This window comes from Ornithodoros turicata, chromosome 4 (genome assembly GCF_037126465.1).
Source record: "Ornithodoros turicata isolate Travis chromosome 4, ASM3712646v1, whole genome shotgun sequence".
Classification (NCBI taxonomy): Eukaryota; Metazoa; Arthropoda; class Arachnida; order Ixodida; family Argasidae; genus Ornithodoros; species Ornithodoros turicata.
The window spans coordinates 76,313,213-76,327,550 of NC_088204.1; the positions used below are offsets into that span (position 1 = coordinate 76,313,213).

A 14,338-nucleotide genomic window follows, 5' to 3' on the forward strand; every position below is an offset into this window, starting at 1 on the left:
CGGGGCCCGCAATTTCTCTCGCCGGCCCTGTCTATGACGTGAGATTTCAATTCAAACAAGAGGCAGAACCGTTCGGAGGAAGACTGATTCTAAACAACTTTATTGTGAGATGACGTGGGGGATAAAATAATGAGCCCCTTCACAATAAGGATCGAAGTCCAATAAGGTCAAAAGAGCTTTGAGCGCAGAGCGTTGGTGGGCTGGATTTGGTCAGGGACCAAGCAATGAGCAGTGCGGAAAATAAGCATCGCTGAACTTCGCGTGCTTCGAACTTTCGATGCTTCCAAAGAGTTATTAACACGAGAGCACTCTCACATGCAGACATGTACACGTCCTTGAAACACACTCTCCTACCTATATGTACAGCCATTCCTTCCGAGAAGACAAAGCTGGTTTTCCCGGAAGTTTCCTGTTCCGCTACGTGAATATTCCGTATCTTCCGGCTGTTCTTCCATAACTCGATACTCACACACGAAAATCCCCCCCTCAAAGGAGGAAGACACATCTGCTACATTTCCATTTCCGAAGCGCCCCTGAACGAAGCGAACCCAAAACTCGACTTCTTACATTTGTCTATACAGCGTGTCTTCCCCCACTTATACCAGGCGTGACAGCCGAAACCGTCCGAAACGAAGGCAACATCTTGAACGCGTCAAACGCGCTCCGATCGTCCACCCCAAATGTACGGAGCTGCTTCGTGAAGGGGGGATGACCACACGCGACGCCGGTGACAGATCGTCTTTTTCTTCACTGCACTATTCCGAGAAAAACTGCCACACATAAGATCTGGCAACAGTATGGCTCGTCTCCGCGTGCGTTTTATTTTTTCTTTTATTTTTTCGCTAAGACTAACGTGGCTGCCGGGTTAAGGGTCACGGGTGTGGCGTGCATCTCCTTAATCTGTCTTCGGAGCAAATAAACGAGGTTGCGAGAAAAGTACTCGACATTATAGACCACCCGGACCCTCGTTCGTAAAAAAAGGCAACAAAAATCACTGGCAAACTCGAGAAAGAGAGAGAGAAGAAAAAACGACCCGAGAGAGGTCGGTCAAATCCTTCCAGTAACAGTTTGTAACTAACAAACCGCAAACGGCGCTAGCGTATAGCATTGCGCGTGTGCCCAGCTGTAGGGAGTTCCCCAACCGCGTGGTGAAATGTCAAAAAACTAAACTAAACTAACCAAACCAAGAGTAGCTTGATGGGCTTGTTGGTACATGACTCAGAGAACAAGGAGCAGTCAGAACAGGGACAACGACACAAGAAGACACACAAACAGGAGCTTCTTTTTTTGAATCCCATGTTTGTGTGTCTTTTTGTGTCGTTGTCCCTGTTTTGACTGCTCCTTGTTCTCTGAGTAACCAAACCAAACCAAATTTTAACAATTTCTGCTGCCATGCTACGCCTAACGGTAGCCAAAAACCTGGATTTTATTCACGTCAAAATCACGTCGCGAGGTATGCGACGTGCGGGGTTTGTGAGTAATCCGTATTATTCATCACTATCATTCCTTCATTCTTCATATTAGAGCTTTAATTTAGAAATCTGCGATTTGAAACGGTGGATTCTTAGCCGTGGGATATCGTGGCATCCCCTTTGCCGAGAACATTCTGTTTGTTTTGTTTTTTATTTTTTTTTCCTTCTGGGCTGAGTTCATCCTTTTGTGACTCGCCCTCTATACTCATATACGCAAGGAAATGTTACCTACAAGTTCAGGATCCGGAGCTCAGCCAAGAAAAAGCCTTTGCTCGCAACCTCAGGGCGACAGACCCCAATTTTTTCGGCCCATATTTCTCTGAAGACGAACACTTCGGCTATCCCTAATAACGAGGAAAAACGGTTCCAAGTACTCGAGTGCGGCAAAAACTACGGCAGTTTGGGTCTACGAACAGCTCGTGTATTTGTACGTGGCTTTCCGAACGAAGCGTATATACACCCCCGAATACTTCCAGTAAGTACAGATGGGGAATCCGAGAACCGGATGGCAATGACCCGTTCATCACACACAGTCCCGCGCGCGGTAGCGCTTCCAGAAACACATCTGCGTTCCTCGCTACTTTTTTTTTTTTTCCGGAAGAATAACACGGGCGGCACACCGTTATGAACCAACGGGGACCAAAAAACCGTGGTCATTTTTCTTTTCCCTTCATAATTTGGAACAAACAGTAACGTATGTTTTTCCTTCCATGTGTGTGTGTGTGTATAATTCCCTAAGTGGGCCTTCACTTTCTCTCTTCCCGGAAACTGCTCTAGAAATGTTCCACGAAAATAAGCCCTCTTTTTTTTTTTTCACTTATTTATTTGCTTTAAATCTGTGCGGCGTTTTTTCTTTATTGACAAAAGAAGCTTTCGCTTTTTTTTTTCTCACACTGTTTCGTTTTCTTCGACATATTATGTGCTACCCTTCCCCTCTCCTGTTCCTTTTTTTTTATTTTTTTAGTCTCCTCGCCTAATAATTCCCTTTGCCGCCGTTCGGTTCCGACAGCTCGCTTCAAAAGAAGTTGAAAAAAATACAATAAAAAAACAATGACCATTGACCGCTAACCAAGAGGGAGCGTACCGAGTGACCCTCAATTCACCCCTCGGCCGAAACGTCAAAGATGATGTTTTCAGCTCTCGGAAAACACGAAAAAAAAAAGAAATAAAAGAAAAAGAAGCAACAAAAAAAAAAGCGAAAAAGCATCATCCGTTTCAAGAGTAAAGAAGAAGTACGATGTTGGCAGGCTGTAGGGTTTAAAACTACGCCACACTATTTGGCAGGCACGGCCAGGTAGACCACTATACCAACAAGTTATATTCCCGGAAACAAACTATAACAAGGCCTCCCCCACAACTATCAATTCTTCATTCCACTCCCCCAAATGCGAGAAAGAAAAAAAAAAGGAAGAACTTCTTCTTCAAGATTTTCTTCCCCCTCCTCACAACTGTACTTCTCTAAGGAAAGGTAGGGGATTTAATGACCATGTTTTGTAACCGTCACTTCCGTATTCCTCGAACTGACCAGCAGGAGACTGGCGTTAGCGTGAACCTCGCGCTTTTCTTTCGGAGATATATATATATATGTATATAAGAAGAGCTCGAGGTTAGAACATCTGCGCGGAGGGATCGGATTCTGAGAATTACGATTAAAAGGAACGCCAAGTGCACGTGTAAGGGAAGAAACGTAACTCGATGTACAGAAAGATGAGTTCCACGAGACAATTTTTTTGTTTGTTTGTTTGAGGGAACCGACAGCGGATAAAGAGTGCGACTACGCGCCACTGCCCCGCAGTTTCACTAAAGCCAACGAGCTCTCGTGGGGGGAGGGGGGGGTATATAAGTTTAATAAACAGGAGGTGGCGTCCACGCAAGGAGAGGTCAGCCAGTCCTATGTCGGCTTGCAACGCCCTGGTGGAGGAAAAAAGGTGGAGCTCTCGTGGCATGGTGGATAGGATGACACGGGTTCGAACCCTGGCACCGGCTGTGTTGTCTGAGATTTTCCCTTTGGAGTTTTCCGAAGACTTTCCAGACGAATGTCGGCACAGTTCCCCCTAAAGTCGGCCCAGAAGGCATGCTAACCCCTAAGCCCCCTACTCCTTTCTGTGTACTCTGTCCACGTGTCTGCTCATAGCTACAATTGCTTCGCAGCGCTAACGTTAAATTAGAAAAAAAAAAGAAAAAAAAAACAGAAACTAAAGCCAACCCCTGTGAGGTTTTCGGTCCCAATTGTTTTCTGTCCCGTTCTGTTTTCTGTCCCTTATCTCAAGTGTGTTCCTGATTTTGTGTAGCACTAATAAACAAATAAACAAAGAATTGATTATGGGATCTAACCTTCTTCCTAGTAATACTCGTGTCTCCTGACATTTTCCGAATCAATGGCCATTTATGCGTGGCACCAATGCGTTATTTTATTATGTGAACGTTCAATTTAACACGTACAGGCACGTGGATTAAGTACACATTCCAGAGAAATCTACGTCAAGACCTTTCACAACATCAACACTCCAGCATGCAAGGGAAACAGTGATCGACAGGAGCGTCATCTTTCGCAGCGGAGCGTCATTTCGCGTTCATTCAAATGAGATGTTTAACGAGGCGTCGTGTACCCGTCCGTATAATGCCCTCCTTCCGAGTATTTCGGCGCGTTAATCACTGCTCGAAGATCGACGTCGCCGTAAAGGAAGAAAGAAGAGTCCGTCCAAAAGAGGCAGCACACATTCGTGGGAATCCATCTCTGACGTCACTGCTTCTCTAATTAGTTTACTCTCTGGACGAACGCTTCGCAGTCCCCCATTCCTGGAAAAATCGTTTCTCTCTCTACACAAGAGCACGCATATGCAGGAAGGAGGCTTTCTCAAGATGCAAACATATCGTCCGGGAGAAATTGCGACACATCGCTGATCTACTCCAAACCTGAGCAAATAGTTTCGCGTGATCTCATCTACAGCGTAAAATAATTCAATTAAATTCGCGGCCGATTATGTACAACGGATGCTTTACATAAGTTGTAAAGCATGGCCAATGCTTTGCAATGCCAGCTCAGGCATGGCCAATGCTTTACGTGCCGTGACGTCACTGGCAGTAACCAATCAAGGCGCTGATATGGGACAAATGTTGCCTTTCAAATGTTTCAAAAGAGTCCTCAATCACAGCTATAAAAGTCAGTCGCGCCACGCCATTGGGACCTTTGTCTTGCGTTGAACCGGGAAATTTGAACATGCCGTTCGTGTAGCTTGTTTGTCTCAAAGTTTATCTCAAAAACTGCAACGCTCAGCAGAATGAACACACTGCATCTACATGTAACTTTGGGCTTGTTCTCGCATACAGCGCTATGTTTCAGAGCGCTCGAAAAACAGCGCTGTTTGTGTGAAAACACGCCACCAAGCACCGTACTACCGTACTAATCAACACGCTAACTAACCGGACAGAAAAATGGATTGATCAGCAGTTTAACGAGCCAAGTAAGGCAGGAAACAGGCTATAATCCGCACTGATACATTAATACAACGAAAATAACGAAATCAAAATATACGAGCTTCTTAAAACCAGAGTTCGAGGTAACCCGTTACTGTAACTAAGTTACATTTTTTGGTAACTTGTAATAACTTTGTTTTGTTTTTTATTGCGTGTTAGCGCCGCGAAGCAACTGTCGGAGCGGCGTACAGACGTGGACAGATGGAGAAAGGACAGCGGGAAGGAGTGGGGGACAGTGGGATTAGTATGCGTCCTGGGCCGACTTCAGGGGGAACTGTGCCGACATTCGTCCGGAAAGTCTTCGGAAAACCCACGGAAAACCTCAGACAGGACAGCCGGCGGTAGGATCCGAACCCACCACCTCCCAGTCTTCAGCACGACCTTGGCTACCACCAACGAGCGGTAACTTTGCCAAAGTAACTTAAGCTAAGTTCCAAGTTACTTTTCATTCGCTTTTTACTCACGTCCACAGTATTTTCTTGCTTTCTCTCCGGTTCTTTCGTGGCATTTTGATGCCATAAAACGTGATATTCAATCAATGACAGTGTTCTATTCAGGAAGTAAGAACCGGCCGCTGTCATTGAAATGAAGCTGAACCATTGTGCGCCCACAGGGAGTAAGATGCAAAGCGTTCGAATTGTTGGACATAAACGAAAATGATCTAAGCGCGTTGCACTCCTCCACAGGCAACTCAAGGTCGAAATCAACTGCTCACGCGCGCTGCACCTGTGTAGTGCTATTTTGTTTCCCGAATAACTTGGAAGTAACTCGTTCTTTTTTTTTTTAAGTAACTCCGTAACTGCCAGTTACATTTCAGGCTGAAGAACTTAAGTTATTAACTTAGTTACATTTTTTCACACCGTAACTTAACTCGTAACGAGTTCTTTTTGACGGGTAACTTCTCGATCTATGCTTAAAATAATAAACGAGAGTAAATCCCTGTAGGCGCAACAGTGCGATGTAATCTCGAAAAGTGCTATACAAAAAAAATAATAATCATAAAAATAAAAAAAAATAAAAAGTACACTGGCAACTAATAAGTCGGAGCCGCGAAAAATATGCTCACAGTGCCCCATCATATCAATCTCCTGCCTCTAATGAAATATAATAATAACCAGGGAGTTACGCAGGGAGTGCGAAACTGGACGACCGAGTGGTGGCGGTTCATCAATCACGTTACGGATAGAGATTGTCTAAACGGAACCGTTACATTACCCTGCACAATGTATGACCTTTACGAGGAAGACGAGAACACCGAATACGAGCGCTTTTCTTTCTGCTCCCGCTATGTGTGCATCTGGGCTCTTTAAGCCACGTTTTCAATCACCCGATCCTGTCTGGGCAACCCTTTCGGACGATGACTGATGAGGGGGCGGTCACGTGGTCTTTCTCTCTTTATAGGGTGCACACAGTGATGGATATATGTGGTTGGAAAATATCCTGTCTCCCGTTTACGAATTACTAATCAATAATAAAGTATGATGCATGACAACGGATAATATCAGCTACTTTTGCAATGCAAATTTGTATCCGACGCATTTTAATTAATCGACCGGTTAATAATAATCACCTCGAAGCGGTGGATCCGTGACGACTGCAGAAAAGAAATTCGCCGTATTTTTTTGTCTCTGAAACGTGAATCTGCGACAATTCGTTCGCACATATTTGTTTTACGAATATCTGACATTGTCCGACCATGCGCTTTTCGTGTCATACCAAGGACGACGATATAAAGCCGATATTCACCCATCATTCAATGACCTCGGAATTTCGTGTCTCATAGGAACCAATGAGCTCCGGGTACGTGAGCCATATACGAAGTGGAAATTTTTCACACGCATCATCGTTACTAGTATTCGTTGTCGTTCTGCATAATTATTTACGTGCGTTCCCAAACGACACATAAAACACAGGTTGACCTTTTTTTTTTTTTTTTAGTTGTCGCGCAGGAAGTGACGGTCCCTGACGTTGTGCTATTCTAGAAACCGCAGTGACGCGTTGAAAGGGGCTGCTTTGTAACCCTACCACGCGGCGGAAATCAAAGAAACGCGGGCTGCGACTAGAAAGACGTGGAAGAAGCCACACAATTTACACACTCCCCAACAATCCACCTGCACTTCATAACCGCCAACTACTCTGTGTGTCACCTTTCTACCTCACCATTTTCCCGCACTCCAAAATGTCCACCCACCAACAAAAACACACGTACACGCCATTTGTAACCCCCCCTAGTCGAAAAAAAGACCCTCTTTTTTCTTTTCTTTTTACCGCTTCTTAGAACTGACCCCCCCCCCACACACACACACACCTTACCCTGTGAATGAACACACAACCACCAACTAGCCACTTCAAACCTTCTCCACCGCCGACCGCACCGCACTGCATCGCGCAGAGACTTCCTGCGGCAGTCTCGAGAACCACACACGCACGCACATGGTTGTCATTCTACAGTCCTCTTCCGCCGCCAAAAAAAAAGACAAACTGTAGTATTCCTACACTACCTAGCATTTTTCCCGTGATGACTCGTTCGTTTTCCTTCACAATGCGCAGATTCTTTTTGGGTTCAAAACGCGGGCATTCCTGCCATTCTTGCGGCCATTTCCTGGAGGCAGCCATCAGAGGTATATACTCGCGGAGGGGGGTTTCGGGGGAGTTCGACGGGGGGTTCCATGAGGGGACATCACTGCGTTCCTCGTACAGTAAAAATGCCTCCCCCCCCCCCCCTCCCATCCCTGCTGAGGCACGCAGTATGTTGTGGGCGTACTGGAGGAGAGGGGGGGTTGCTCCAAGCACAGTCGAAGACACTGCTTGAAGCTGTGGAGTGGCAGGTTTGACGGCTCTTTTTATTTTGCCTTCTCAGAATGGCTTCTTCTTTCTGTCGAAGAGGTCCGGCCGTGTTGCGGGGACGGTTAGGTGTACTGCGAAATGCGCTAACGACCTGACATCTCGAGAACATACCACCGTTAGAGCCACTTCTTTTAACCGCGGCGAAAGCGATTTGTCACGTTTTGGAAGTCGTGGGAGTGACTCCGTGATGGAAGCTAGAGCGCATGCGTAAATTACATTTCTGAAGGAAAAAAGAAAAAGAAAAAGGAGAAAGTCGATCACTCAAAAGTTAGCCCCGGTTAATTTCCATGTGGTCCGGAAACCGTTGCAGCCACTAATCAAGCGGGGGGAAGACGCAGCCTCCCGATGAACAGAGGCAGGACAAGACACGACAAGGACAGGCAGGACAAGAAATGTCATTTCCTGGATCCTTGGCCCTCATGCGCATGCCTAGCTGTGGTGAAGACCCCCCCCCTCCCAACCGCGTGGTGAACTGTCAAAAAATAAACCTAAGCTAACCTAACTTAACGAAATTCTAACCATTTCTGCTGATCTGATGTGGCCGCCATGCTAAGCCTAACGGTCGGCATAGACCCGGCTTTTATTCGCGACAATGACTTCTACCGACGTTAAACAATCACGCCATACTACGAGGTTTTTGTCAGTAGTACGTATTATTCGACACTATCATTGCGCCATTCTTCATATTAAAGCTTTAATTCATAAATCTGGGGATTTTGTACATCTGGGGATTTTAAACGACGGGATATCGTAGCATCCCCACGATTCCCTTTCCCATACATCAACAAAGTACAGAAAGTGAACGAAGACAAGCTCCGAATGGTTATCGAAGGAGAGAGACGGGAACGGAGCCCTCCAGTACGGCTTATGACGATGATTTTTTTTTTTTTTTTCGCAACCCGGTGAAAAGTCGATTCGCAATGTGTTTACAGAGAGTCTTGCGAACAAAAGCAGCTTCGGCGCAGCTGGCCATGTACAGTCAACCCTCGATTTATGAACCTTCGATTTACGAATTCCCTCGTTTTATGAACACGAGCACGGGGAACCAAACTTTTTCCATTCATTTTTCCCTCGTTTTATGAACCTCGATATTCGAATAATGAACAGAATTTCTGGGAACCAACTAGCAGTTGCCCAGCGTTTTTTACCTCAATTTATGAACGAATCGTTCCGAGGTCAACAGAAACCTTCAGAGGGATAATTCCGTGGTCTTATGAATGATGCCTGAACGGACAAAACGTTTTCCAGGTATTGCACCCTCGGTTCTTAGCCCCTCGAAATCCGAACAACAAACGGGTTTTCCGGGGTCGCACAAGGTGCGACCAAGTGTTCCTGACCTCAGTTGATGAATAAGGTGGTCGCTGTCACCCGGAGATTAATAAACGGAGGTTAAAAATCCCGGAGGAAACACGAGACTAGTCCAGTGCGAATGTGGTGACAACTCTTATTTCCAAGCACACAGCGGAAGGCATGGTCCAAAGCAAAATTAAACAATTTAGTATTGCATAATAAACAGAGTGTGAATGCGCTAACGTCTGTTCTCTGTGAGGCTGATACAGCAGAAGGCATGGTCAAAAGCAAAATTACACAATATATGGCATTATAAACACAATCCCAACTCGGAAATACTGTTGCATTTGCTCGATAGTACTCAGTTAACTGAATTTTCGATTTATGAATCCCTCGATTTATGAACGATTTTTCGGGGAACCGAGGGTGTTCATAAATCGAGGGTTGACTGTATACTACTTCAGTATTGCGGCCCAAGCTTTGTCCACTGTGCGTTGACGCGACCTTTTCCTCAAAAAATAAAAAATCTTCAGCAGCGATTAAAGAGTGCAATGTATGAATATCTATATGTCAGAAATGTATAATCGAATAAACTTGTGGGGTTTGTTGCACCTGGGAGGTAATGATTTTTTTTTTTTTTTTGCTTACCGAGTTTAAGCTTCCTTTTTTGCGTAACGCGTGGACTCTTTCTGTGGCGGGCCAGGGCCAGACTTGGGTTCTTCTTTTTTTTTTCTTTTTTTTTTAAGGGTATGGGCCGGGCCGAAAAATGGCGGCCCGATGTACGCCATCTCCAAACCGTCTTCCCCCAAAAGCTATAATTGCTCACATGATGTCGCGGCTGATATTACGACTCTAAAGCTGATTGTAGCTAAAGAAAGCGTGTACCCCATGTGCCATCTTAAAGTGCTTCCTTGTATAGCTATACACGGCGGAATCTTTTCCTTCCTGAATCTCTGACCCGCGCTGTGGAAATACTTCAGCGGAGACGATTCTCAGAAACATCAGCTCTATATACGTCGTAGGAACGGGGGAATGAAGCGTGCGTTTCGCAGTGTGCCGCACAAAATGCACCGCAGTGATGAGGAAACACGCAGCGCCTCCATCGGGAAATCTAAGCGTAACGAAAGGGCCACCACCCTCCTGGTGCACACCGACACTCTCTCTCAAAATAAACCTCTACCCGCGAGAAACGTCATCATGACGTTGGTAGACCGACCGAAACCGAAACAAACCAGACGGGGAGGGCTGGGTTCCAAAAATCGGCACCGAAGGTCGCGTCCATCGTAATCCAGGTAATTTCAGGGATCATCGTAATCCTCTCAAGATCGTGGCTTTCGGGCGCGACCTTGTTCGCTTCTAGCCTAGTTCAAGTCTACCAAATTGGTGGCGCTGCCGAACACTATGACGTCATTTGTTAACAAACAGGGAGAGGTCTATTCTTTCGTCGCAAATATTTTGAACCATCTACGAGCACGGCCTTTCCTAGTGCTAAAGGGGTTCGAAAATGCACCTTATCCCGCGAAGTCTGCCCCCCCCCCCCTTCTCAACGCTCAAAATTTTCATATCACGATGTCCTCGGCCTCTGCCTTCCTATAAATGTTTCTCTCTCTCTCTCTCAATGTATAGAGCGTATTCGTGATGAAAGAGAATATTCCATGGTTACCGCTGAATTTCGGAACAAAAGTTTATGAAGGACTTTTAGAAGTTCAAATGTCATTTTGTCTGGATGTAAAACCCAATTTAAGAAAAGGGTTTTAACATTTTGCAGAAATATCTATGAGCCACAGGTGTCACACGAGAGAATAGATGGAGAATGCACAATATCTGTTCACATGTGCGACTGAGAACTACCGCATTTTAAAGATCATGGTACAAAAATGCTCTAATAGAATAGAGGGTGCCGTTCATTTCTTCCTCCTCGTTCCTGTTACATTAAAGGGTGCCAACTCCTATAGTTTCGAAGCTACAGTTCGGACTCCGTAAAAGCATAATTTGCACAAGCAGCTCCATGAGAACAAGGAAAAGATTCAAAATCAAGGGTTTCCAAGGGCTGTAAAAAAAAAAATAATAATAATAATCTGGTTTTTCAGACCTTGAAAATGGTATTTTTAAATTCCAGGGTATTGAAGGGTTTCAAGGACCAGTGGGAACCCATGATATCCACAGAACGTACTGCTTTCAGAACTGAATAAAAGTGATCTGAAACGGATCACCTTCTACACAGCCTTACAGCCTCCTCCGACATTGGAAGTGAGTTCCCACACCCGTCCCCTTCCAAATTTCACACACTTTTTTTTTTTTTCAATAACTTCCAATTTGCCGACCTCAATCTTAATTCAGCCTCCCGCTCGATCTCCATACATCAACGACCTCCCGGACAAAGCCCAACCTCTTCGCGCGTAAACCGTGACACACAACTGCCTTCCGCTGTCACCTTTTAAATCCGACCCGTATTTTTAGCGATCCATTCAGACTAGCAACCTCTAAGGTCCCCCCCCCCCCCCTGCCTTCGGTGACTTCCGTCAGCCGTCAAATATAAAAGGGGGAAGAGATTGACAAAGCGATCTTTCTTCCGTCGTCTACCAAGGGGTCAAGCCGCCGGGGTGGTGGTGGTGGTGGTTGAAGCCTAGCGCCATCTGTCGCTGGCTCAGTGCCAGCAAAGGATGCGGGCGACAGCTGACACCGTCGTCTGCCAGCCACACTTCCTGGCATTCACGAGTGGTGCCGCCGGTGGTGTCTCCACATACGCTCTTAGAAATGATGGTGGTAGTGGTGGTGGTGGTGATGAAAGGGCTCGCCATTGTGGGCTCTTAGAAATGCACCTCACCGCATAGCACGGTCCTAGCCAACCACAATCTCGAATGATATCGTTATCTTCCCAGATTTGCTGAAAACGGGAGGCGTACGCCTTTTTTTGTGACAATTATGAACAGCATAAGTGTCACAAAATTTGGCTCCGCCCTACGTTTTCAACAAATCAGGGACGCGAACGGTGTCATTCGGAATGATGGTTGGCTAGGAGCGTGCTATGTGGTGAAACTCATTTTTAAGAGTGTATATAGACCACCCCTCGGCTGACTTTCCGGTGGCACCTAAACCTGGATCAAGGGGATGAAGACGCTCTACACCCCTGGGTCATGGGATAGTTGCACCTACCCTTGAACCGTAGACGCGAAGAAAATTGTGTGTCCTTCTCGAGTACCGTCTGGCTGTCCCTTTTCTTTCTGCTTCGAAGTACTATTCGTTTGTGTTTATCAGCTGTTATCACATCCTATTACAGCTATTACATTATTATTACATTAAATTACATTACATTATTATTATTATTATTATTACATTACACCTTATCGGTTTTGCGATTTTATCGCTTCTGTGCGGCCTATCCGAGCCTGATAATTTTCAATCAATCAGTCGTTCAATCGAGGCCGATTTTCGCTCATACTACTGGGGAGGGGAGGGGAGGTGCCGAAATAGCTCACCTGTGCTGGCCACACACGAGTGGGCATCGTCACGACTATAGAAAAAAAGAAAGGGGGAAGAAGAGAGTTGAAGGGTGAGGTATATAGGATAATTCTACGGATAATTATAACAAAGAACAAAGCATCCAATCAACATCCTTTTATAGAAACTTTCTCGCCTTCTCGCTTGTCCATTTACGGTGACTTCAGTAGTGGCTTAGGAGCCCCCTTGGCATCTGCGTTTATTCATTCCCAGAATTGACGAACACCTCGCCTTAAAGTTTGCTTCACCTGCCCACCCGTCTTTTCCCCATAGACGCACTACAGGCATAACACCCTGGCCATTGTCACACAGCGGTGAGTGAGGTTGCGGACGCTACAGCGTGCCCAGTCTATCAACACGTTGACGCATAACTGTTCATGCACTAGACTAGACCGTTCCACTTGCATCGCTGGACCGAGAGCGATGCAAAACGAACGTAGTCACTCGATTCAGACAGCAAATGTGTCTCGTGGCTAAGTGGAGCTGCATGAACTTCGTTGACGTTTCAGAGTACCCCCATCCCTCCCTCGACAAACCACAGCGCCCCCTACAGCGCTCGACGCTTATACAAGCTTTGCAAGTCTGCTTCCCCTATAACTGCAGCTATATAGTTTGGTATCTCGTGATATAGCTACAGAGCATATGCTCCTCGTGTGTCCCAGGTACTCTGACAGTCACGGTGTCCTGGAAACGACCGTCTCGTCTGGACAGCCGACCTTTTGATGAGCTCGGCTAACCTCTCTTTTATCTCGTAATAAACAAACGAATAAACAAAAATTGGAGTCGCGTTGGCCCAGTGCGGCACCAAGCGGATGTATCGCAAACACTCGTCTGTCTGTCTGTCTGTCTGTCTGTCTGTCTGTCTGTTTGTTTGTTTGTTTGTTTGTTTGTTTGTTTTAATAAGAAACTTGACTGATACACCTTTTGTTCCCTGCTGAAGTGCATGCGATCACTCTGCAGACTCTATTATCCTCTGGTTACCCTCACCGATTAAACTTTCACCCTCTCTTCCTCTACTTCCCTCCTTGTTTCCACTTTACTTTCTTGCATGTTATTCTCACTCTCTATTCTCATACAGGTTAATCTACCTTATAGTGCAATCGTTCATGTCTCCTGCGCTTGTACACCCGGTCATCCCAACACTACGAAAATTCTCTTCTTTCTTCTTCATTTTCTTTATTTTTTATTTAATGCCTGGATGTCCCGTCGCAGGGGTCCCCCACCTGCAACGCGTACCACTCGGCACATAAAGACTTCATCTTTGACGCCTGGGTGAGAAACCACCGAGACGGCCAACGCAGACGGGTTCGAAAACCTCTCTCTCTGCCCCTGGAGGGGGAATGGGGTGGAGACGATCGAGTTCTCCGAACCACACGCACGCACGCACGTTCGCCAAAGCAAAAAAGAAAAAAAAAAGAAAAAGCGTTTGTTGCGGTCAGTCACTATATTCTCCTTCCATTCTTATATAGGTAGTACGGTTGACCACTCGACCGCATCCCCTCCATCCTGTAACGACGTTAACCTTTTCCGCCGCCCTTTTGTCTCTTTCCCTCTCTCTCTTCAACTCGTTTCCTCGATGATCACGTGACACACCTGCGGCGGCCGTTGATAGAAGCGTAATCAAAAAGAAAGAAAGAAAGAAAGAAAGAAAAAAGCAAATTTCCAAACAAAAATAGCGGTTTCGTTGTTGGTACAGGTGAAAGCGAAAAACAAAAGGACGACAGTATGGGGTCTCTCTACTTCAGCTTCGT

The 14,338-nt window shown here is 45.9% G+C and overlaps 1 protein-coding gene across 3 annotated transcripts in view; it reads right to left on the minus strand.

Moving 5' to 3' along the window:
* Positions 1 to 14,338, minus strand: part of LOC135391904 (chaoptin-like) — a 355,781-nt gene that overhangs the window by 282,407 nt on the left and 59,036 nt on the right. The gene's annotated exons all lie outside the window — the stretch shown is intronic.